The sequence below is a fragment of the Ranitomeya variabilis genome, chromosome 4, assembly GCF_051348905.1.
Source record: "Ranitomeya variabilis isolate aRanVar5 chromosome 4, aRanVar5.hap1, whole genome shotgun sequence".
NCBI lineage: Eukaryota > Metazoa > Chordata > Amphibia > Anura > Dendrobatidae > Ranitomeya > Ranitomeya variabilis.
Window position 1 is genome coordinate 270,416,353 of NC_135235.1, and position 25,076 is coordinate 270,441,428.

At 45.8% G+C, this 25,076-nt stretch overlaps 1 long non-coding RNA gene across 2 annotated transcripts in view; it reads left to right on the forward strand.

Moving 5' to 3' along the window:
• LOC143764395 (uncharacterized) overlaps nt 1–21,223 on the forward strand; it is a 64,358-nt gene extending 43,135 nt beyond the window's left edge. For both annotated transcript variants that reach the window (XR_013213180.1, XR_013213179.1), the window contains exons 2-3: nt 20,076–20,171; nt 21,123–21,223. This is a non-coding gene — a long non-coding RNA (uncharacterized LOC143764395). The remainder of the gene's footprint in view (nt 1–20,075; nt 20,172–21,122) is intronic.
• The last annotated feature ends 3,853 nt before the right edge of the window (nt 21,224–25,076 follow it).

Genomic DNA, 25,076 nt, shown 5'->3' on the forward strand with positions numbered 1-25,076 from the left:
GAGCCCAAACATGGAGCCCATATTCAGGAGGGATCCGCTGTGCTCTGCCTGTAAGGTGCATTTTAGGTGCGGAGTATGACCCTCAGCATTGTCCGCAGCTCTGACCTACAGCTGACACTATATCCACACACGCGGTTTTTGTAGTTGCAATAAACTGAAAACATTTACAGACATCCTGCATGTGACACAGGCATAAAACAGGGAGCCGTAAAAAGGTGACATAAAGCTGTAAGCCAGGGTCGATATATTCTTTGTCTCACGCTGCTATTTTCTACAATGGAAACAATTTACACAGAGGATTGGATCAGCGACAGTGAAGCTGTTATCGCTCGGGCATTATAATGTGTGGCTTACACTGCTGCACCTACCGAGGCGAACAAAGAGGGGTGCAGGAGCCATCAAAAGCAAAATATGGCCCCTCCCATAGCTGCTCCGTGCCATCCTACAGTATGGCATTTGTTAAAGAGGTCATCCACTACTTTATCATCCTTAGGATAGGTCATCAATGTCTGATATGTTGGGGGCCAACACCTGGCACCCAGTCTGCTGTTCTCCGTAGATGGAGCAGCTCCTCAATTGAAAATTTCCAGCCAGCGGCCACACCCGACAGCTGATAGGCGAGGGTGTTGGGTGTCGGGCCCCAACCGATCAGACATTGATGACTGTCAGGACACAGCATTGTATCTTAAGCATGCCAGACGCAAATTCAGTAGGCCCAGAATCATAAACTGTTGTCTGAAGTATTGACTCTTCTTTTAGGATGAATATTTACCTCTAATATTATCTCTTACAGTTTATTTTCTGTTATCTTTGCAAAACAGCAATGCATGGCCACTGAACAATGATGTTTGCTGATATGTTGATTACATGCATTGTCCATACCAACCAGTTTGTTGGCATTTCAAACAGATATGGAGGGGCTGTGCAAATACATTACATAGTCGAACAATGCAGATTGGCCTCATTCACATCTCTCTCTGACCTCTGGATGCAGGTTGAAGGCCAGTTGTGAACTATATAAAGAGACTGCCAGAGATTCCGCCAAGAGATCCAGACATCCAGAGAGTCTCAACAGGACAGCAGCCAATACATCATGGCTCCATCTCGAGGGACACAGATTTATCATTCTACAGGATGCCGGCTTAGGGGACCTCGGCCCCGGCTGGAAGAATACATGTCTGCTCCATTGACCATCGTGAATCCATGGGTAAGTTTGAAGAAAGCCAGGATTGGGACCTGCCAGTCGCCTGGCTCCATGGAGATGTTTGGAGACGCCAGGTTGTGACCCTCCTGCCAACTGGCCTTATATCTCAATGGACTGTGGTGTTCTTAAGCTTGTTGTTACCTTCTCTCTGCGTGTGCCACAGGTAGGGTAGTCGACCCTAAAAGATGAAGCCAGGTTGAGACCCTCCAGTCAACTGCCACTTGTACCTGAATGAACTGTCATCTTCCTACACTTGTCGTTACCTTATCTCTGTGGGGTAGTCGACCCTGGAAGATCTGAAGTAACAGCTGCTCTTATCCCGGCGAGCCAGTGGAAGGGAGAGACTCTGTAGTGTGCACCATCTTGGGTATTTTGCTGGGACTGTTCTATCTATTATCTGCCTGTTTTGTTGTTCAATAAACATTGCCACACTGTTTTACCCTCACCCTGTGTTGTCTGGGTAGCATTATGCCCATATTAAAGGGAGAGTGGGCGATCAGTGCACACAGTTTCGGCTAGCGGACCATAGCGCCAGACAACCCCCATGTCTCCACAATGACCTATACTGAGGATAGGTCATTAGTGATAAAGTAGTGGACAACCTTTTTAATCTTCTTACCTCTATTTTGGAATTAGGAGAACTTTGGGATCTCTGTCTGGTAGTTTCTTACCTTCATTTACAGATTTGGAGCCTTGTGCTTGTTCTCACTTCCCATGGAAAAGTTCCCATTTGCTATTATATGGGTCCCCTTCTTTCATGGACCTCACAGTAGCCACCTATATGATATATATGGTGTGTACAGTATTATGGGCTCAGTTCTTGGATGCACTTCTGTATCTTTTGCATTGGATTTTGTGCGTAATTTTTGGATATAAAGTATAAACAGATGTAGGACACAAATTATCCTGCATGATTAGAACTGGAATTAGATAAGAGCTGCATCATTACATCTTAAACAAAAGCTGAATGTATCAATGTGTCACAATGGCATTGTGTGAATCCAGCTTTGATGAGAAAATAGTTGAAAACAACAGCACAAAAATTAAAAAGGCAGAAAAGAAATATCCACTGTGCTCTCAGGCAACATGTTTCAAACCTGCATGGACTTTTGTGAAGCCAAGCTTGACAAAAGACCAGGCAGGTCTGAAACATGTTGCCTATGAGCGCAGCAGATATTTCTTTTCTGCCTTTTTAATTTTTGTGTTGTTGTGTTCAACTATTTTTTGTGACTTTTATACTACTAGATCAATAAAGCAATATTTTAAGACGATGTGAGTGCCGGTTATTGTTTGGACTGTTACTCTGGGTGTTCAGCTCACCCTTGATGCAAACCAGTTAAGTTTCTGGTTGGGAGAAGCCTGAAGTCTGGTCTCTGACAGACGTTGATATTGCTTGTGAAGGAAGTAAGTCTGGCTTCAATCCCAAAAAATCAAATCCTTTATTTCATGATTAAAATAGTTACGTATTAACACAATCTTTTATAGAAATAGGGCGATACACCGCCAAACAGTATTTTTTCACGCAACCTTATTCGTTGAATTGAGGAGAAAGATGTTAAATTACAAAATAAATGTATTTATTAAAATTTACAGTTTTAATGATACATTTTTAAAAACATAATAATAAAAATTCAAGAATGGAAAACAAAAAGGAATTGCGCTGACATCGGGGTCTATCTGGAGGAATAGCTACTGAATGTTAACAACTGGTTTATTTGTTAACCTGAAGGGATTAATGATTAAGTAAGTCTATTGTCTATAAGGACGCAAAATATAGTTGAGCCCTAGAGGGATCAATTACAATAGTCAAAGTGCATAGTGTAAACTTAAAGATATATTAGCCTAAATGGCAGACTCTAAGGACGGAACGGTTATTTGTATGTGTCTCAATGCATAACCAAAGACGTTAAAGAAGACCTAAGAACAAAGGTATAAAAAACAATATACATAGAGATTGTACAAGACAAAGTATATGAGAGGGACAGGTGTTTTCCCAAACCCCGAATAACCTGTGCTTCTACTCTGTGCATCGCGCGCTCCTACCCCGATGACGCTGTTTCGCCAAAGCTTTCTCAAAAAACATGGCATTAATGGCATGGTGGTCAGGTGTTCTTTAAATTTGCCTCCGTTACTGGTTATTGGTTGCCGTACCTGAAGCGATGGCCGGGGAACACCACGGTGCAGGAAGACTACTGTACACAAGATGAGGTGCAAACAACAAAGGGTAGATTTATTGGAAGGCAAGGGATAAAGTGAATGAGGAAGATGCAAACGAGTATACAATGGCAAAAGACAATTTACAAGAGTTATAAACGTTATCTTTCCCGTAAAATAGCACGGTGCTCCAACTATTACAGACTCAAAATATGTCTAACCAGCAAATGTAAACAATAAACAGGTGATGATGCTACTCTATGTATAACCTCCATGGCCTTTACTAAGCAGGCCACACGGCTCCCGTTTACTGACTATTGAAGCCTACACTGGGCCCTAACAGGTGCACCAAACAGGAACAAACTCACGGTGATGTTGGAGAATCAGGTCCAGTCCCAGGGGGGCCCCCAGCAGTCTAATATGGTGGTGCGCATGGCTTTCTGTCAGCTCTGTGAAACGTGGTCTTCTCCTTGCTTCTGGATCCTAGGGATGCTCCTGGAAACTGTAAATCCCTTCTCTGTATCTTTGTGGCTCTCTTGCAGCTATATCAGGACACAGTTCCTCTCTCTTTCAGCTATCAGCACAAAAGTCCTCTCTGCTGCAGCCTTAGCTCAAACACACTGTTCCAGCTCCACACCTGCACTCTGCCAGACTAGTTCATTACACCGACTATTGCAGGGGAGAAGCAGAACATTCCATCACGCCAGACAAGGGGGTGCAGCCTCTTAAAGTGACAGCATCTTCCTTACTGTCCATAACAGCACCACCCTCTTACATGCCTCCCTTCTTAATGATGGTCATCCTCGGCCATCACAGCATCAGGGTCAAAGTGTAATGGAGGTATGTTCAATGCGGAAACAGCACCTATAGAGGAGGCAATAAAGTTGCAAAAACAGACAGAGCACACTGTTCTACATATCGGACTGGTGGAACCCCTGCATTAGACCTCTGGGACCTCCGAAGGTCTTGGCTGTCAGGCAAGGCTTGACTATCTTCCAGAGGAACACTTGTTGCAGGAGACATTGGAAGCTCTTGTCTGGTCTCATCCTCGCATGGCGGTACTGGTACATCCATGGGATTACAGTCTCTGTGTGGCTGAGGACCCCCTACTGTGTCAGGGACGGTCCACCACTCATGATCGATTTCACCATCAGGCATGACAGATTCAGGAAGTGGAGTAGCGCCTTCAGGCGACAATGGCGTAGAACAGACCTCAGACCGGCAAGGCCGCAGCATATTTCTATGAAGTACTCTAGGGGCGGATGCCCCAGTCTCAATCTGTACCTTGTAGACAGGGCCATTAGCATACACTCGCTCAATAACTTTGTACGGCTGTACTTACCATCTCTCACTTAGTTTTCCCTTGGGGCGTTTCTCTCTGACTAATACTCGGTCCCCAGGTTGGAGCAGTAACTCTTGAGTCGGTTTGTGGCCCGTATGTTCTTTTTCTTGCAGCTGCTGACCCGCCAACAGCCGTATTGTTTGCAATCGTTGCCTATGCTCTTTCACCCATGAGGTGATTGTTCGCTCCATCAGCTCCTCTGGCTGTTCCAAATTCAGCTCAAAGATCTCTCGTCCAGCTCTTCCAAACAACAGTAGATAGGCGGTATAACCCGTGATGGAGTGGACCCGATTGTTGTAGGTCCAGACCAATTCCGGCAAATAGTCTTGCCAACACGCCTTCTTATCCTCATCTAACGTTCTCAGCATTTGAAGTAAGGTTCGGTTGAAGCGTTCACAAGCTCCGTTGCCTTGAGGGTGGTAAGGGGTGGTCCGGGACTGCTCGATGCCATACATACGATACAATTCTTCCATCACCTTGCCTTGGAAACATGCGCCTTGGTCGGAGTGGATGCGCTTTGGGCATCCATACACCCGGATGAAGTCTTGACAGATGGCTCGCGCCGCCAATTCCGCAGTCTGATCTCTAGTCGGAGTGACTACTGCGAACTTAGAGAAATGATCGGTCATCACCAAACAGTATTGCAGCCCCTGGGCCGAGTGTCCCACGAGAAGATAGTCGATCATCAAGACTTCTAGCGGTTCCTTAGTTTGTATGGTTTGGATGGGTACCCTCTGTTCGGTACTCTTAATTAGGTCACATACTCGACATTGCCGACAAACCTCTTCCACCACAAACTCCAACCGGGGGCAATACACATACCGCTGTAACCATTAGTAGGTCTTTGTGGGGCCGGAGTGTGCTCCAAATTCATGGGCTTCTTTAGCTACTTCTTGAGCCATTCTTCCTGGGATGACCACTTGCCAGCTTACTTCCATATCTTTTGGCTGTTGCCTCTTACGATATAGCACTGACTCTCGCACTTCCAGTCTATCCCACTGGTGTAACACACTCCTCATTTCAGAGTCCAGATCATCTCTCTTGTTTGCCAGGCTTCCGCTTTTGAGTTACCCACCATTTCATCTGTCTCAGCCCTTCGTCTTCATCCTGAACGAGTCCCCATTCCTCATTGGTTCTCCCCAGGGACCGGGGTAATGCGCAGGCCTCCCTTCTTGACTGGGCCGCAACCATTGGGGGCTTAAACTTACGAAAGTCTGGGGTTTCTTCCTCTTCGAGTTGCTCATCAAGATCTCCCACTGGAGTCTCTACAGTCACTCTTGACAGCCCATCAGCATTTGCGTTTTCGGTAGCAGAGCGATAACAGATGATAAAGTCGAACTTGGCTAGGCGAGCCACCCACCATTGTTCCAAGGCCCCCAATTTAGCATTCTCAAGGTGGGCCAGGGGATTATTGTCTGTTGAACCTTGGTACCTGTCAGGAAGCCTGCAAACTTTTCTGTCATGGCCCACACCAAGGCCAGGAGCTCTAACCGGAAGGAGCTGTAATTGTGAGGGTTTCTTTCGCTGTCTCGCAGGGACCTGCTAGCATACCTGATGACTCTCTCATGTCCATCCTGTATCTGAGAAAGTACTGCACTGAGTCCATGAAGGCTACCATCTGTGTACAACAGGAATAGTTGATCGAAGTCTGCGTAGGCCAAAATGGGGGCTGAGGTAAGGGCATTCTTTATAGCCTGGAAGGCCTCGTCTTGTCCCTGTGCCCAGGGGATGCGCTGGGTCTTCGGCACTCCAGCGGTCCCCCTCAACAACTCATTAAGAGAACCCGCCACCTTCGCGAAGTCTTTAACAAACCGGCGGTAGTACCCAGCGAGTCCCAGGAAGGCCTGGAGTTCTCTCACTGTTCAAGGGACTGGCCACTTCTGGAAAGCAGCCACTTTTTCTGGAGAGGGTAGAACTCCATCTTGTGACACTATGTGGCCCAGGTACTCGATCTCTCTCTTGAAGAGGTGGCACTTCTTTGGCTTCACCTTCAGGTCATGAGCCCGCAGTCTTCCAAGTATCTGTCCAAGCCGGGCAAGGTGTTCTTCGAATGAGGCCGAAAACACAATGATGTCATTCAGATAGATCAGGGTAGCCTCAAAATTTAAGTCTCCCAAACACTTTTCCATCAGCTGTTGAAATGTGCCTGGAGCATTGGAGAGCCCGAAGGGCATCCGGTTAAACTCGAACAGCCCCATAGGGAGGATGAAGGCGGTTTTCTCTTTGTCTTTCTCTGCCACGGCTACTTGCCAGTATCCGCTTGCTAGGTCCAGGGTGGAGAAGTACTTGGCTTTCCCCAATGCTGTCAAGAATTCCTCGATGCGGGGCAACGGATACGAGTCTCGAACAGTGCAGGCATTGAGTTTCCTGTAATCTACACAGAACTGGATGGTCCCATCCTCTTTCTTGACGAGCACCACCGGGGCTGCCCAAGGGCTCTGACTACTCTGCACCACTCCTGAATCCAGCATCTGCCTCATTAATGTTTTCACCTCTTGATACATCTTGGGCGGGATTTGCCTCGTTCTCGAATTGGACGAGCTTCCCCAGTCGGTATCTCATGTGTGATGGCTTCAGTACAGCTGAAATCTTTGGCGTGACGGGCGAATGCGGCCTGATTTTCCCACAGCATAGTTTCTATTGCTTTCACACGCTCAGGGCCCAGAGCCTTCACATCCACTTCCATTTGATCAAGGATGACCCGTCCACTCCACTGGATGGCGTCTCTTCGTCCCCTGCAGCCACTGCTAGGGTCCACCCGGCACCTTCTTTCAGTGATAAAGACATCTTCTGACTCACCACTTCACCCTTATGTAGGTACACCAGGGCCAGATCTGTCCCTCGTGGCAAGGTGACCTCCCCGGGGGCCCACATTCAAAGCTCTTATGGGGACATGTCCTTGCTGGACCACAGCTATCGTACAAGCTATCATGACTTCTTGGTCCACTCCTCCGCCTACCACAGGCTGAACAACCACTTCCAACCCGTCAAGGTTGCCATGAGTCCCCACTGGAAGGTATACAATAGTTTCTCTCTCGGGAGGTAGGATTACAGGTTCTTTGCCAGGGGCCCTGATGACCCCTACCGTCTGATAAGATGGCACACTTTTCTGCGTCCCACAGACGTGGATCAGTCGTTGAAGGGCTCCTTGAGTAGGCTTATGTGTAGTAGCCTTCTTCCAATATCCAGGTCCCCGTTTGGTAAACATAATCTGATCGAGTTCACGTAGGATGTTCATTCCCAGTACTACAGGCACATCTTCCTTGATAGGCTCAGGTACTAGCAGGATCCCTTTTCTCCCAACTTCTTGCCCACAAATTCGAATATTCATCCACACGACCCCTGTGACCGGGATCGGTTGTTGGTTGGCAGCAAACAACCGGATCAATGTCTCTTTTTCTGGCTTGGCCAGGTCCTGGAAATGCTGCTTGAAATATGCTTCTGGCATCATTGTCACTTGTGACCCGGTATCTATCAAGCAATCCACTAGAACTCCTTCAAATTCAGCACGTAGGATGGGGCTCCCAGCAATCAAGTGTTCGTTATGATATAGAGCGGCCTCTCTTCTCGCCTCCCCCGCAGAGTGTCGCACTACTGCGGGGGTTGGTACTTTAACGGCGGCTTCTGCTGGCCTTGAGTATAGTTCCGACAGTCTCTGGCAAGGTGCCCCCATCCTCCACATTCCCAGCATTGGATGCCTCCTCCTCGCTGGGGGGTACCTCGAGCCTGTCCTCGTGCCTCCGATGCCTGATGGGAGGGGGCTTGCTCCCACTGATCCCTTATCGGTCAGGCTGAAGAATGGTTGCATGAGTACGGTGGGTGTTGTGTATCCGCTTTTTGGGCTCCCCTGGTGGTTGCTGGTGGTACTGGTGACTTGTTTGCACTTTGCTGCTTCTGTTCACCTGCTTCCATCAGTGTTTGGGAGTTTCCTATTTAGCCTTGCTCTCCAGTCATTTCCTTGCCGGTCATCATTGTAACCAGAGCCTTCGGTTGCATGTTCCTGCTACTAGTCTGCTGATCAGCTAAGTGGACTTTGTCCTTTTGTTTTGTACCTTTTGTCCAGTTTGCAGTTTTTGTAATTCTCTGTAGCTGGAAGCTCTTGCGGGCTGAAATTGCCACTCCTGTGTCATGAGTTGACACAGGAGTCTTAAAGTAATTTTAGGATGGTTTTTGAAAGGGTTTTCAGTTGACCGTGAAGTCCTCTTTTGTATCCTTCTGCTATCTAGTAAGTGGACCTCTCTTTGCTAAATCTACTTTCATACTGTGTATGTCTTTTCCTCTTAATTCACCGTTATTACATGTGGGGGGCTGCTATCATCTTTTGGGGTATTTCCCTAGAGGTAAGCCAGGTCTGTTTCTTCCTCTACCAGGCGTAGTTAGTCCTCCGGCTGGCGCGTGGCATATAGGAAGCCGTAGGTATGCTCCCTGGCTACTGTTAGTTGTGTGGTAGATTTAGCTCACGGTCAACTCGAGTTTCCATCACCCGAGAGCTCGTTCGTTACTTATATGTTTCTTACGTTCCCTTGCCATTGGGAACCATGACAGTATGACCGGCCTGTGTTAAACTTATTGGCAGAAGAAAGGAGAGAAAAAAGAAGTCTGTACATTTTATTTTTTTTTTCCCTTTTTCCTCTATGCTTGCTTCATAGTTGGATCAGTTGTATTTCAGCTTTAATTACAGCCTTTGCCTTTCTCTCCTTATAATCCCTGAATGGCTCTGAGCTCACCTGTTTAAAGATGGATCCTCAGAGTTTGGCTGCAGGTTTAAATAATCTTGCTACGAAGGTTCAAAATTTACAAGATTTTGTTATACATGCTCCTATTTCTGAACCTAAAATCCCTACACCAGAGGTGTTTTCCGGAGATAGATCTCGGTTTTTGAATTTCAAATATAATTGTAAATTATTCCTTTCTCTCAGACCTCACTCCTCAGGAGATCCTGTCCAGCAGGTTAAGATTGTAATCTCTTTGCTGCGAGGTGACCCTCAAAATTGGGCATTTTCATTGGCACCAGGGGATCCTGCGTTGCTCAATGTGGATGCGTTTTTCCTGGCTTTAGGGTTGCTTTATGAGGAACCTAATTTGGAGATTCAAGCTGAAAAAGCTTTGATAGCCCTATCTCAAGGGCAAGATGAAGCGGAGATATACTGCCAAAAATTTCGTAGGTGGTCTGTGCTTACCCAGTGGAATGAGTGCGCCTTAGCGGCAAATTTCAGAGAGGGCCTTTTATGATGCCGTTAAAGATGTTATGGTCGGGTTCCCTGCGCCTACAGGTCTGAATGAGTCCATGACAATGGCAATTCAGATTGATCGGCGTTTGCGGGAGCGCAAACCCGTGCACCATTTGGCGGTATCTTCTGAAGAGACGCCAGAGAAAATGCAATGTGACAGAGTTATGTCCAGAAGCGAGCGGCAGAATTATAGGCGTAAAAATGGGTTATGCTTCTATTGTGGTGATTCTGCTCATGTTATATCGGCATGCTCTAAGCGTACTAGGAAGGTTGACAAGTCCATTTCAATTGGCACTTTACAGTCCAAATTTATTTTGTCTGTAACCTTGATTTGTTCATTATCAGTTATTACCGTGGATGCCTATGTGGACTCTGGCGCCGCTCTGAGTCTTATGGACTGGTCCTTTGCCAGGCGCTGTGGGTTTGATTTAGAGCCTCTGGAAGTCCCTATACCTCTGAAGGGTATTGATTCTACACCTTTGGCTTGTAATAAACCACAGTTCTGGACGCAAGTGACTATGCGTATGACTCCAGACCATCAGGAGGTGATTCGCTTCCTTGTGTTGTACAATTTACATGATGTTTTGGTGCTTGGATTACCATGGTTACAGTCTCATAACCCAGTCCTTGACTGGAAGGCTATGTCTGTGTTAAGCTGGGGATGTCGGGGGGCTCATGGGGACACTCCTATGGTGTCCAGTTCGTCATCTATTCCATCTGAGATTCCGGCATTTTTGTCTGATTATCGTGATATTTTTGAAGAGCCTAAGATTGGTTCACTCCCTCCTCACAGGGATTGTGATTGCGCCATAGATCTGATTCCTGGCAGTAAATTTCCAAAGGGTCGTTTGTTTAACTTATCTGTACCTGAACATGCTGCTATGCGCGAGTATATTAAGGAGTCCCTGGAAAAGGGACATATTCGTCCTTCTTCATCACCTTTAGGAGCCGGTTTTTTCTTTGTCTCTAAAAAGGATGGCTCTCTGAGGCCTTGTATTGATTATCGTCTCCTGAATAAAATTACAGTCAAATATCAGTATCCGTTGCCTTTGCTGACTGATTTGTTTGCTCGCATAAGGGGGGCTAAGTGGTTCTCTAAGATTGATCTTCGTGGGGCGTATAATTTGGTGCGAATTAAGCAGGGGGATGAGTGGAAGACCGCATTTAATACGCCTGAGGGCCATTTTGAGTATTTGGTAATGCCTTTCGGCCTTTCTAATGCACCTTCTGTCTTTCAGTCCTTAATGCATGATATTTTCCGTGAATATTTGGATAAATTTATGATTGTGTACTTGGATGATATTTTGATTTTTTCTGATGACTGGGAGTCTCATGTTCAGCAGGTCAGGAGGGTTTTTCAGGTTTTGCGGGAGAATTCTTTGTGTGTAAAGGGTTCAAAGTGTGTTTTTGGGGTTCAAAAAATTTCATTTTTGGGGTATATTTTTTCCCCTTCTTCAATTGAGATGGACCCTGTCAAGGTTCGGGCTATTTACGACTGGACGCAGCCTACTTCTCTGAAGAGTCTCCAGAAATTCTTGGGCTTTGCTAATTTTTATCGTCGATTTATAGCTGGTTTTTCTGGCGTTGCTAAACCTCTGACGGATTTGACTAAAAAGGGTGCTGATGTTGCCAATTGGTCCCCTGCTGCCGTGGAGGCCTTTCGGGAGCTTAAGCGCCGCTTTTTGTCTGCCCCTGTGTTGCGTCAGCCTGATGTTTCTCTTCCCTTTCAGGTTGAGGTCGATGCTTCTGAGATCGGAGCGGGGGCGGTTTTGTCGCAGAAAAGTTCCGACTGCTCAGTGATGAGACCTTGTGCGTTCTTTTCGCGAAAATTTTCGGCCGCCGAGCGAAACTATGATGTTGGTAATCGGGAGCTTTTGGCCATGAAGTGGGCATTTGAGGAGTGGCGTCATTGGCTTGAGGGTGCCAGACATCAGGTGGTAGTTTTGACTGATCACAAGAATTTAATTTATTTGGAGTCTGCCAGGCGCCTGAATCCTAGACAGGCACGTTGGTCGTTGTTCTTTTCCCGGTTTAATTTTGTGGTCTCGTACTTACCGGGTTCTAGGAATGTGAAAGCAGATGCTCTTTCTAGGAGTTTTGAGCCTGAGTCTCCTGGGAATTCTGAACCTGCTGGTGTCCTTAAGGATGGAGTGGTTTTCTCTGCTGTCTCTCCAGATTTGCGACGTGCTTTGCAAGAATTTCAGGCGGATAGACCTGATCGTTGTCCGTCTGGTAGACTGTTTGTTCCTGACGAGTGGACCACTAGAGTCATCTCGGAAGTTCATTCTTCTACTCTGGCAGGTCATCCGGGAATTTTTGGCACCAGAGATTTGGTTGCTAGATCCTTCTGGTGGCCTTCCCTGTCTCGAGATGTGCGTGTTTTTGTGCAGTCTTGCGATGTGTGTGCTCGGGCCAAGCCTTGTTGTTCTAGGGCTAGTGGGTTGTTGTTGCCCTTGCCTATTCCGAAGAGGCCTTGGACGCACATCTCTATGGACTTTATCTCGGATCTCCCTGTTTCTCAGAAGATGTCTGTCATCTGGGTGGTGTGTGACCGTTTTTCTAAAATGGTTCATTTGGTGCCATTGCCTAAGTTGCCTTCCTCATCTGAGTTGGTCCCTCTGTTTTTTCAAAATGTGGTTCGCTTGCATGGTATTCCGGAAAACATCGTTTCTGACAGGGGTACCCAGTTCGTGTCTAGATTTTGGCGGGCAGTCTGTGCCAGGTTGGGCATTGATTTGTCCTTTTCGTCTGCATTCCATCCTCAGACCAATGGCCAGACGGAGCGAACTAATCAAACTTTGGAGACTTATTTGAGGTGTTTTGTGTCTGCGGATCAGGATGATTGGGTTGCCTTTCTGCCGTTGGCGGAGTTTGCTCTTAATAATCGGGCTAGTTCTGCCACTTTGGTTTCTCCTTTCTTTTGCAATTCAGGGTTTCATCCGCGTTTTTCATCTGGTCAGGTTGAATCTTCGGATTGTCCTGGAGTGGATGCGGTGGTGGATCGGTTGCATCGGATTTGGGGACAAGTGGTGGATAATTTGGAATTGTCCCAGGAGAGGACTCAGCAGTTTGCTAACCGTCGTCGTCGTGTTGGTCCCCACCTTCGCGTTGGGGACTTGGTGTGGTTGTCTACCCGTTTTGTCCCTATGAGGGTTTCTTCTCCCAAATTTAAGCCTCGGTTCATCGGTCCTTATAGGATTTTGGAGATTCTTAACCCTGTTTCCTTTCGTTTGGACCTCCCGGCATCTTTCGCTATCCATAATGTGTTCCATCGGTCGTTGTTGCGGAGATATGAGGTACCGGTGGTTCCTTCTACTGAACCTCCTGCTCCTGTGCTGGTGGAGGGTGAATTGGAGTACGTCGTAGAGAAGATCTTGGACTCCCGTATTTCCAGACGGAGACTTCAATATCTGGTTAAATGGAAAGGCTATGGTCAGGAAGATAATTCTTGGGTAACTGCCTCTGATGTTCATGCCTCGGATTTGGTTCGTGCCTTTCATAGGGCTCATCCAGATCGCCCTGGCGGTTCTTGTGAGGGTTCGGTGCCCCCTCCTTAAGGGGAGGGTACTGTTGTGTATCCGCTTTTTGGGCTCCCCTGGTGGTTGCTGGTGGTACTGGTGACTTGTTTGCACTTTGCTGCTTCTGTTCACCTGCTTCCATCAGTGTTTGGGAGTTTCCTATTTAGCCTTGCTCTCCAGTCATTTCCTTGCCGGTCATCATTGTAACCAGAGCCTTCGGTTGCATGTTCCTGCTACTAGTCTGCTGATCAGCTAAGTGGACTTTGTCCTTTTGTTTTGTACCTTTTGTCCAGTTTGCAGTTTTTGTAATTCTCTGTAGCTGGAAGCTCTTGCGGGCTGAAATTGCCACTCCTGTGTCATGAGTTGACACAGGAGTCTTAAAGTAATTTCAGGATGGTTTTTGAAAGGGTTTTCAGTTGACCGTGAAGTCCTCTTTTGTATCCTTCTGCTATCTAGTAAGTGGACCTCTCTTTGCTAAATCTACTTTCATACTGTGTATGTCTTTTCCTCTTAATTCACCGTTATTACATGTGGGGGGCTGCTATCATCTTTTGGGGTATTTCCCTAGAGGTAAGCCAGGTCTGTTTCTTCCTCTACCAGGCGTAGTTAGTCCTCCGGCTGGCGCGTGGCATATAGGAAGCCGTAGGTATGCTCCCTGGCTACTGTTAGTTGTGTGGTAGATTTAGCTCACGGTCAACTCGAGTTTCCATCACCCGAGAGCTCATTCGTTACTTATATGTTTCTTACGTTCCCTTGCCATTGGGAACCATGACAGGTGGGTCAGACTGTTGTAGTTCTCCCACACTTCGCTCCATCTGGGTCAGTTTCTCTTGCACATTGACAAGGGACCGCTGCAAGTCCTGCACCACCTGGACCAGCACCTCCTGATGGTTTGGGTCCCCTCTGGTATTGGCGCCCTGGACACGCATCACCCCAGACGCATAGCTCTCTTCTTTACTTCGGGCCACTGTTTCCTCCAGGAATTGATGAAACGGAAGAGCCGGATCTGCCCAGACCCACTCTGACAGTGCTCGCCTCAAGGATGTGCTGTGCAGTCCCAGAATGAATTGCTCCCGGAGTATCCGGTCTTTAGAGCCTATGCCGCCAAATCCATCCGCCTCCTTTCTCTGCACCTCTGCTAACACTTCTTGCAGTGCTGTTGCATACTGAGAAATTCCTTCTTCTTCCCGCTGCAGCCTAGAGAAAAATTTGGCGCAAAAGTGTCCAGCGCTAGCAGTCTCACCGTAGATCTCTTCCAGGAACTTCACTAGCTCCTTCAGAGTACTGCAGGTGAGTTCTTATTGTAGGCAGACGTTTCTACGGGCTTCTCCCTCTAGGGCAGTTAACGCAATGTCCACTTTGAGGTCTGGAAATCTTCAGGGTGCCTTGCAGCCGGGACACCCAGTCGGACAGTGGCATATTCTTGCCGTCAAACTTTGGTAGCACACTAAATATGGTGCCCATAGGGAGTGTCCTTGCAGGGGTTCCACCAATTCTCACAGCATCTCCATTAACATTAGCATTCCCGCCATTGCTGTCTGCTGCCTCCATCTTAGTGACAGTACCCTGCTCGCAGTGCCACTTGAAGCGATGGCCGGGGGACCACCACAGTGCAGGAAGACTACTGTACACAAGATGAGGTGCAAACAACAAAGGGTAGATTTATTGGAAGGCAAGGGATGAAGTGAATGAGGAAGATGCAAACGGGTGTACAATGGCAAAAGACAATTTACAAGAGTTATAAACGTTATCTTTCCCGTAAAATAGCACGGTGCTCCAACTATTACAGACTCAAAATATGTCTAACCAGCAAATGTAAACAATAAACAGGTCATGATCCTACTCTACGTATAACCTCCCTGGCCTTTACTAAGCAGGCCACACGGCTCCCGTGTACTGACTATTCAAGCCTACACTAGGCCCTAACAGGTGCACCAATCAGGAACAGACTCACGGTGATGTTGGAAAATCAGGTCCAGTCCCAGGGGGCCCCCAGCAGTCTAATATGGTGGTGCGCACGGCTTTCTGTCAGCTCTGTGAAGTGTGGTCTTCTCCTTGCTTCTGGATCCTAGGAATGCTCCTGGAAACTGTAAATCCCTTTCTCTGTATCTTCGTGGCTCTCTTGCAGCTATATCAGGACACAGTTCCTCTCTCTTTCAGCTATCAGCACAAAAAGTCCTCTCTGCTACAGCCTCAGCTCACGCACGCTGCTCCAGCCCCACACCTGCACTCTGCCAGACTAGTTCATTACACTGACTATTGCAGGGGAGAAGCAGAACATTCCATCACGCCAGACAAGTGGGTGCAGCCTCTTAAAGTGACAGCGTGTTCCTTACTGTCCATAACAGCACCACCCTCTTACATACCTATGACTTGGGAATTGCTGCGCATGTCCGCTCTGTCAAGCCATTCCCGTCTGTATAATAAAGACTTCCCGGACACCGCGCTGGAACACACGTGTGGAACGCATGTTCCTCTCTGCGCAGGACCGGAAATCTAGGTGGCCATGGAGCGAATAAGCGCACTCCCCAGTAATTATAGTGTGGAGGGGCGGGTTAAAAGAGTATTTAAAATAGATATACCAACACTAAAATATGCCTAGGCATGATTGGGGATAAGGGGTGTAAGGAGGTGAAACCGGATGCGTTTCGATCCACTGCTGCGTTCTTAAACTCGACCTTAATCTGCATCCTTAAACTCATCAGACCGAGTTTATGAACGCAACAGTCATTCGAAACGCGTCCAGTTTCACCTCCTTGCACCCCTCATCCCCAATCATGCCTAGGAATATTTTAGTGTCACCATATCTATTTAACTCATGAAATAAAGGATATGATTTTTTTGGATTGAAGCTGGGCTCCCTTCCTTCACAAGCGTCTGAGAGAGTTGTGCGTTGCTGCTATTGTGCGGAGGATTCCCCAGACTACATACAGAGGTTTCCATCTCTCAGCTTAAAAGAAGACTATAAAAAGATACGAAGAGGAAATGGCCCTCTCCAAGTCAGAATCTTACAGCCATGTAATGGAAAGCTACTTACTTCTTAAAGGGAAGGGGTCATCTGATTCACGGGCAGCCTGAATCGCAGCCTGGTATATTATTCTATGAAACTTGCCGGCTCTTCCTAGCACTGTTAGAGGTGATTGACAGGTCTCTCCCTTGCGTGTATACAGGAAGAGAGATGTCAATCATGTCTAGCAGTGCTGAGAAGAGCCAGCAAGGGGAGGAGTGAAAAACTTTAAGATATATTTTTTCCGAAATGCTGGAGTGTTTTAAAGAATAATGTTCCTGGCCTCATACCACAAGTATTAGGAATTGCCTGATGTGTTCCCTTTAAGTTTGTGCTAATGAATTCATAGCCACAGCATTAAGTTCCCTTCATCCGGTCATTATATCATGGTGGGTCTGGCATCGGATCTGCAGCTTTTATTTTGCAAAAACAGGTTTAAAAAAGAGCAAATCTGTACAAGTTATCGGCCCCTGGATGTGAGCAAGAATGGCCATATTCACTGACCTAAGGCAGAGCTCTTGGAACATTTAATAGAGTATGAAAGTCATCCAGTTACCCACTACTTAGTGCCCTCGCTTCATTTATATATAGCTGGAATTTCTCTTTAAGAAATATTTACACAAATTGACTTCTTCGCAAAATTGTTCTACTTTTGGGGTCTGTTCCTCTTATCTCTCTTCTATTGAATACTTCTAAGCTGATTTATGACCTGAGCTTAGAAGATGGTTAAGTAGAAGAGAGGTAAGAGTTACAGACTCTGATGTCAGAATGAGCTTGCAGAGGACTCATTGTCAGCTCATTATGGATTCTGCTATGTACGATTATACATAGAGGCTGTAAACAGTCCAAAATGCTTAATGAAACCCTATTGTAAAAATGTTTTTAAAAGGGTTGTACGATTGTTTTTAGCTGGAGCGCACCGCTCCCCAGTTGCATGGCTTCCTCCTTACTGGGGGGAGGTGTCCTTCTGATTGATTGACAGTTTGGACTAGTGCTGTGGCCAGGCTATTTCTCTGCAGTATAGGAGCACCACTTACAAACTCTATAGGAAAGAGCTTGTAAGCGAGGGGGACCTCTGATAGTTTTTAAGAACAGAGAAAAATTTTAATAAGAGGTAAATTTCAAAGTCCCTTGTCTTTAAAAGCAGTTTTAAATTTTTTCCACTTTATATATCCAGAAAAATTTTTTTAAGCCAAAATTAAATGCATTTACGTAGAAATTAATTGCCCTTAAAGGAGTCCATTATATTCAAGGTTTCCGAGTATTGATTTTCTTACAATATAAAACTTCACCCAACAAAAAACAGACAGGAAAACACAATCACATGTATCTGACCTCCAGGACTGGTTCCCAATGCCAAAGAACACGTCGTACTTAATAAATAACTGCTCGTTTCCAAGCCTCACAATAGTTATAGTCAGTGCGCACCAATCTCCTCTCCATGTCCATTAATGGTAAGAAAGTCACCTTATGGCATAAGTTAGCGCCGTGTAGATAGGAGTGGGAACAAGCCTGGTTGATCATTCTCCGAACTGGAGATCACTGGGAATAAAACGATGCAAGATGACGATGTGTGCTGAAGATGGACGGTATCCGGTGATGTAAGGCACGATATAATGACACCAGTATTTTGTAATGGGAAAATATTACTTACAAAGTTTGGAGGACTTGAAGACATCCTTCTGTCCTTCATGCGTCTGTCAAGGGTAATGTTCCTTACCAAGCCTTTTATCAAATCTACTTATAACCCTCCACCTCCTTAAATTCCCTCCCATCACCGTCAAAATGTAAACCCCAAGGGCCCAAAGTCTTAGCAATGTGAAAGGCAGCGAAGCATGGAACGTCTTAAGGAGCTACTAAGGGATATTTAGGGTAATCACGGGAAGAAATCTAAGCCAAAAGGGGTGGATTGGAGAACTCTACGTTATGCTATGATACAACCGAAGAAGACAAAAAAGGGGTTATTCCCATGCTAAAATGATTAGTGTAGTCAGATAGACAGTGGGAAAATAAGAAGGTTTGCAATTTATTTGCTTTTTCTATCTATCTATCTATCTCCGTTCTTCTACTGTGCCTTCTATTGCGAAGGAGACCGACCACCAATGCTGTATCGTAGCCGTGGCTGGATGTGTGGAGTTCCTAGCTAGAAGTTTCCACTGAGTTCGGCCGGGATCTCAAAATTGTGCATGTGCACTAGCTCCTGATTCTGGCCACCTCGCTACCCTGCCCCATTATAGAGCAGCTCCTGAGCATGAACAGCCACCCAGGTGGACTCCTGAAGACTAATGTGAAGAACCCTTGAAGAAGGGCTTATGTGGACACTTTCTTTAGTTGATCGCTGCATGTTTTCAACCCGAATAAGAGCATTCAGCTATCTTTTGTGTAGGGGCCCTTACAAGGGATTATAACCATGACCTACTGTCTAATCCTGAAGGCTGTTATTCCATCCTAAAGGTACCTTCACACTAAACGATATCGCTAACGATCCGTGACGTTGCAGCGTCCTGGCTAGCGATATCGTTTAGTTTGACACGCAGCAGCGATCAGGATCCTGCTGTGATATCGCTGGTCGTTGAACAAAGTTCAGAACTTTATTTGGTCGTCAGACCGGCGTGTATCGTTGTGTTTGACACCAAAAGCAACGATACCAGCGATGTTTTACACTGGTAACCAGGGTAAACATCGGGTTATTAAGCGCAGGGCCGCGCTTAGTAACCCGATGTTTACCCTGGTTACCAGTGTAAAATGTAAAAAAACAAACACTACATACTTACATTCGCGTCCCCCGGCGTCCGCTTCCCACACTGACTGAGCGCCGTAAAGTGAAAGTGAAAGTACAGCACAGCGGTGACGTCACCGCTCTGCTGTTAGGGCCGGCGCTCAGTCAGTGCAGGAAGCGGACGCCGGGGGACGCGAATGTGAGTATGTACTGTTTGTTTTTTTTACATTTTACGCTGGTAACCAGGGTAAACATCGGGTTACTAAGCGCGGCCCTGCGCTTAGTAACCCGATGTTTACCCTGGTTACCCGGGGACCTCGGCATCGTTGGTCGCTGGAGAGCGGTCTGTGTGACAGCTCTCCAGCGATCAAACAGCGACGCTGCAGCGATCGGCATCGTTGTCGCTATCGCTGCAGCGTCGCTTAGTGTGACGGTACCTTAAGTCTTCTAGATGTGTCCTTCCTCTATGACATTGATGACCACTTTCCAGATTCCTTCCCACCTACAGTAGATCCTATGAGATATTCACTGTTCTCATACAATCTACCTTTTGTCTTCATGTGTGGATGAGTGATAAGCTTTCTCCTTGGCCCATTCTATTTATAACATACAGAGCCTTGAAAAATTATTCATACCCAATGAACTTTTCCACATTTTTTCACATTATACCCACAAACTTAAATGTATTTTATGTGATATATAAACACAAAGTAGCAAGTATTTGTGAAGTGTAAAGGAAATGATACAGGGTTTTCTAAATAGTTTAAACATATAAATCTGGAAATTGTGAGGTGCATTTGTATTCAGCCCCTTGTAGTCTGATACCCTTACATAAAATCCTAAGAGACCAATCACCTGCAGAAATCACATAATTAGTAAATGTGTGTAATTTCTTCTCAGTATAACTACAGCTGTTCTGTGATGGCCTCAGAGGTTTGTGTGAGAACATCAGGAACCAAGCAGCATCATGAAAACCAAGGAGACAAAACCAGACAGGTAAGGGATAAAGTTGTGAAGAAGAGTAAAACAGGGTTAGATTGCAAAAGTAGGTATTGTAAGCCTGTTATACAGAACCGACCTCTTATCAAGTCATATGGTTTAAAGACAAATGACTTTGGAATATGGAATAAATCCTTACTCCACCTTAAAGGGGTTGTCCACCTTTGGGAACTTTTTAAAAGCTTGTATTTTTTATTAAAATTTATGTTGCAATTGGCTTTAATTCAAAATATTGCACCGTTTGCCTTTTATTGTCTGGTGTTGGATGGTTTTTTGCTGGCTGCAGAATGGCTTAACTGACAATCCATTGGTGAGCTCATTCTACTTAGCTGATCTTGAGCACAGGACACATCAAGGTTGAATATGCAGGTACACAAAGAGCATGTAAGAGTCAAATGGTGCATTATGGTTTTGTGTCTGGTCTTCACTCTGGCAGGGCTTATGCCTTAAATATAACCCAGATGTGCCTCTGACTTATCCATTGGCTTCCATGACATAAATGTAGTCTTTAATATGAATTCTTTCTTTTATATAGCGCTAACATATTCCACAGCACTTTACACATTATTATAGCTGTCCACGTTGGAGCTCACAATCTAAATTCCCTATCAGTATGGCTTTGGAATGTGGGAGGAAACCCACGCAAACACGGAGAGAACATACAAACTCTTTGCAGATGTTGTCCTTAGTGGGATTTGAACCCAGGACTCCAGCGCTGCAAGGCTAACCACTGCACCACCATGCTACGATTCCTTTCCAGTGTAGGAGACTTATGAACTGCAAGAGTTGTAGGTCTGCCCCACTCACAGTCATGTCCCCTGTTGCTTCTGGGAAGCCTTGTAAGAAATGACGATCTATCCAATCTCAGCATATTGCTATTTTTTTGTTCCTGAATGTCTGTTAGATCTTTTCACTTCATGTATTATAATGTATTACACTTTTCTCAAGCTTAATCCTGCTGAGGAAGAAGTCACTGCCGTCAGGGAATAATGCTAACATTAAGGGAGAAGAGTACGCGTACCCAAGGCTTTCCAGCAGAACATTACTAGTCCATGAGCCAAGAACCAAATTTGACGATATCGGTACCAAGCGGAGTGACTAATTCTCTTTGGTATTTTTAGGTAGATGCATGTCTGTAGTTTATTTTTTGATATGATAGCCCTTACATATACGTAGCTTATTAACCCCTTCAGCCCTAGGCCTATTTGTACCCAAGTGCCTAAGCCAATCTGACCTGTGCCACTTCATGGGCTAATAACTTTGGAACGCTTTCACCTATCCAAGCCATTCTGAGATTGTTTTCTCGTGACATATTGTACTTCACGTCAGTGCTAAATGGGAGTCAATATATTTTACCTTTCTATATAAAAAAATGCTAAATATTCGGAAATTTTGGAAAAATCGGCAATTATTTAACTTTGAAATTCTCTGCTTTTTACAAAAATACTGATACCCCCCATAATAGTTATTAATTTACACTCCCCACATGTTTACTTCATATTGGCATCATTTTGAAAATGAAACCTTATTGTTTTACGACGTAATAGGGCTTATAGTTTTATGCGCAATTTTTCACATTTACAGCAAAACCCACTTTTCAAAGGACCAAGTCACTTCTGAAGTCACTTTAAGGGGCTTACATAACAGAAACCACCCATAAATTACCCCATTTTGCAAACTACACCCCTCAAGCTGTTCAAAACTCATTTTTAAAAACTGTTAACCCTTTAGGTGTTCCACAGGAATTTTAGCAGAATGAAGGCGAAATTTCAAAATTTCATTTTTTTTCCAGATATTACATTGTAATCCAATTTTACCTGCAACCTAGCAAGGGTTAACGGCAAACCCAAACTTGGTTACCCTAATTCTGCAGTTTATAGAAACACCCCACATGTACTCGTAAACTAAAGTATGGGCACACAGCACAGCTCAACACGGAAGGAGCGCTATGTGGTTTTTGGGTGGCGGATTCACTGGAAGAAATCTAGGGGGCCATGTCACATTTGAAGGCTGCCTGAGGTACCCCCACAGTGGAAACCCCAAAAAGTGACCCTATTTTGGAAACTACACCCCCAAGGAATCTTTTAGGGGGTATAGTGACCACTTTGACCCAACCAGTGTTTCACAGTAGTTGGAAACACTTGGTTGAGAAAATGGAAAAAGTGCATTTTTTACATGAAGGTGTCATTTTAGGCTCATTTTTTTATTTTTAAGAGGTGTACCAGCAAAAAATGCACCCCACTATTTGTTCACCAATCTCTCCCGAACACAACAACACCCGATATGTTGTCGTACACTGCAGTATTGGGGAACGGCAGGCCTCGGAAGGGAAGGAGCGCCAAATGACTTTTGGAGTGCAAATTTTACTGGAAGAAATCTAGGGGGCTATGTCACATTTGAAGACACCCTGAGGTGCCCCAACACACGCACACACACTGACACATACACGTTCTGTGCTGAACAGGACTCTCCGGTCTTCTCTGCAGAGCTCCTATCTCCCTCTGTAGAGGCTGACACCTCCCAGGCTTGTGACTGAAAAAAGATCTGCAAGAAGCAAGAGCTGCTAACTCTGGAGATATCGTAACCAAAGCAGCAATGCAGCTAAGGAATGAGATCAAGAAGCAAGATGTGAGTCAGCCATGGCCTCCCAATACAGATCAGAATGTCGTTCCTGCATTAGTCACTCAATTCCTGCAAACCCTGCTTACAGGAGATTGTGAGTGCCAAACTACCTGTGAAAGAGCTCAACGTCTTGCCACATCCTTCGGCAGTGACTTGGTTTTTGCTGTTACCAATGGAAAGACAAAGCCACCAAAGCACGTACTGCTATCCTTTGCAGTTAAGTCTTTGACCGGCAATACAGAACTGATTCGAACTCTGAATCGTCTTGGCCACTGTGTGTCATATTCAATGGCTGAGGAGATCGATACAGCCCTTTGTATCCAGAAGTTGGAATGTTCAAAGGATGACATCCCAATGCCAGCAAGTATCTACCCAGGTGTGTTCACAACCCTGGCCTGGGATAACATTGACAGACTTGAGGAGACACTAAGTGGAGCAGGTACATCTCATAGAGTCAATGGCATTGCTGTTCAGTCCAATGTTGCATGCTCTGTGACAAAGAAAGTCCTGCCAGATGTAACCAAGTCGAAGAAAAGAAGCATATCAAAGGAGAGGATGCATATCAAACATTCAAGGATGAGCGTTTGGGTACCGATAAGCCAACTACATTGTTTCATGACAAGATGACGAAGAACAAACTTAAAACGTTCTCTAACATCCAAATGAAGACACGCAGACAAGGTCTTGGCAAGGAGGTAATTTTGAAGGCTGACAGAAACCTATTTGGCCAGATGATACTTGTAGCTGAGAACAGAAAGCTACAAATGAGTGATGTCTTGACTCATCCCCTGGGTCCATTGCCATGGGCACTTGCCAATGGTGATGGGTCTATCCGCAAGACCAACAAGGCTGCCCTCGCAAGGGAGTTGGAGAGGAATGCTCGTCCTGCAGAAGTGATCCCCGAGCCCTCTGCAACCATCATTGATGGGATGAGCCTGGTTCAGAAACTGAAGGGAAACAATGCAACATTTGGCCAGCTAGCAGGCACAGCAATGAGTCGCGCTATCCATGAGGGTGCTAAGAGCAAGCGCATTGATATTGTCTTTGACGTCTACAAGGAGACATCCATCAAAGATACAGAAAGAGTCAACAGATATGAAGGCACAGGGATCCATTTCAAGAACATTCAACATGGGCACAACATCCAGCAGTGGAAAAAGCTTCTAAGTAGTTCCTCCAACAAGGCAAGTCTCATAAAGTTTCTGGTAGAAGAATGGAAGGCGAAACACCACAGGGAGAAGCTTGAGGAGAAGGAGCTGTATGTCACATGTGAGCAGCTCTGCTTTAAGATCACCAAAGAACAGTGGGAAGAGGCTGCTGACCTTAAGTCAAATCAAGAAGAAGCAGACACACGCCTCCTTCTCCATGCTCTTCATGCAGCAGAATCTGGTTACAAGTCGGTCATCATCACTTCGGAGGATACTGATGTCATGGTCCTGTGTCTGGGCATGTGCCACAAAATCCCATCCCACCTGTTCCAGAAATGCGGTACACAGAACCGGACAAGATTCCTGGATATCACCACTCTGAGCCGAACATTGGGAGGCAGCGTATGTGATTCATTGATTGGTATGCATGCATTTACAGGCTGTGACACCGTCAGTGCATTCGCTGGCCGTGGGAAGATGACGACACTCAAGCAGTTGAAGATGAACAAGACATACCAGGATGCCTTTCAGGAAGTTGGTCGTTCATGGGAAGTGTCTACCGAACTTTTTGAGAAGTTACAGGAAATCACCTGCCACATGTACCTGCCAACTACCCAAACAACTGAGGTAAACAGGCTCCGTTATCAGCTGTTCTGTGCCAGACGTGGAGTGGTAGAGTCAAGTCAACTCCCTCCTTGCCAGGACTGCCTTTTCATGCATGCACTGCGTGCAAACTACCAGGCTGCGATCTGGAGGAGAAGTCTGCAGAGCCAGCCATGGGTTGCAAACCCAACAGACTGCGGTTGGATGATAGATAACGACGGAAAGCTTGTTGTCAAGTGGATGCAAGGGGCACCAGCACCAGAAGCTATTATACAGCTACTGTCCTGCAAGTGTGTGCGGTCATGTGAACTTCCTCAGTGTACTTGCCTCAGCAATGGCCTGAAGTGCACAGACATGTGCAGATTACAGACATGCCAGAACAAGGGTACTGAAGACGAGCCAGTAGAACAACAGTCAGATTCAGAGTCCGATGTTGAAGATATTATGGAGTAACATATATATATATATATATATATATATATATATATATATATATATATATATATATGCACATGACATGTTCAGTGTG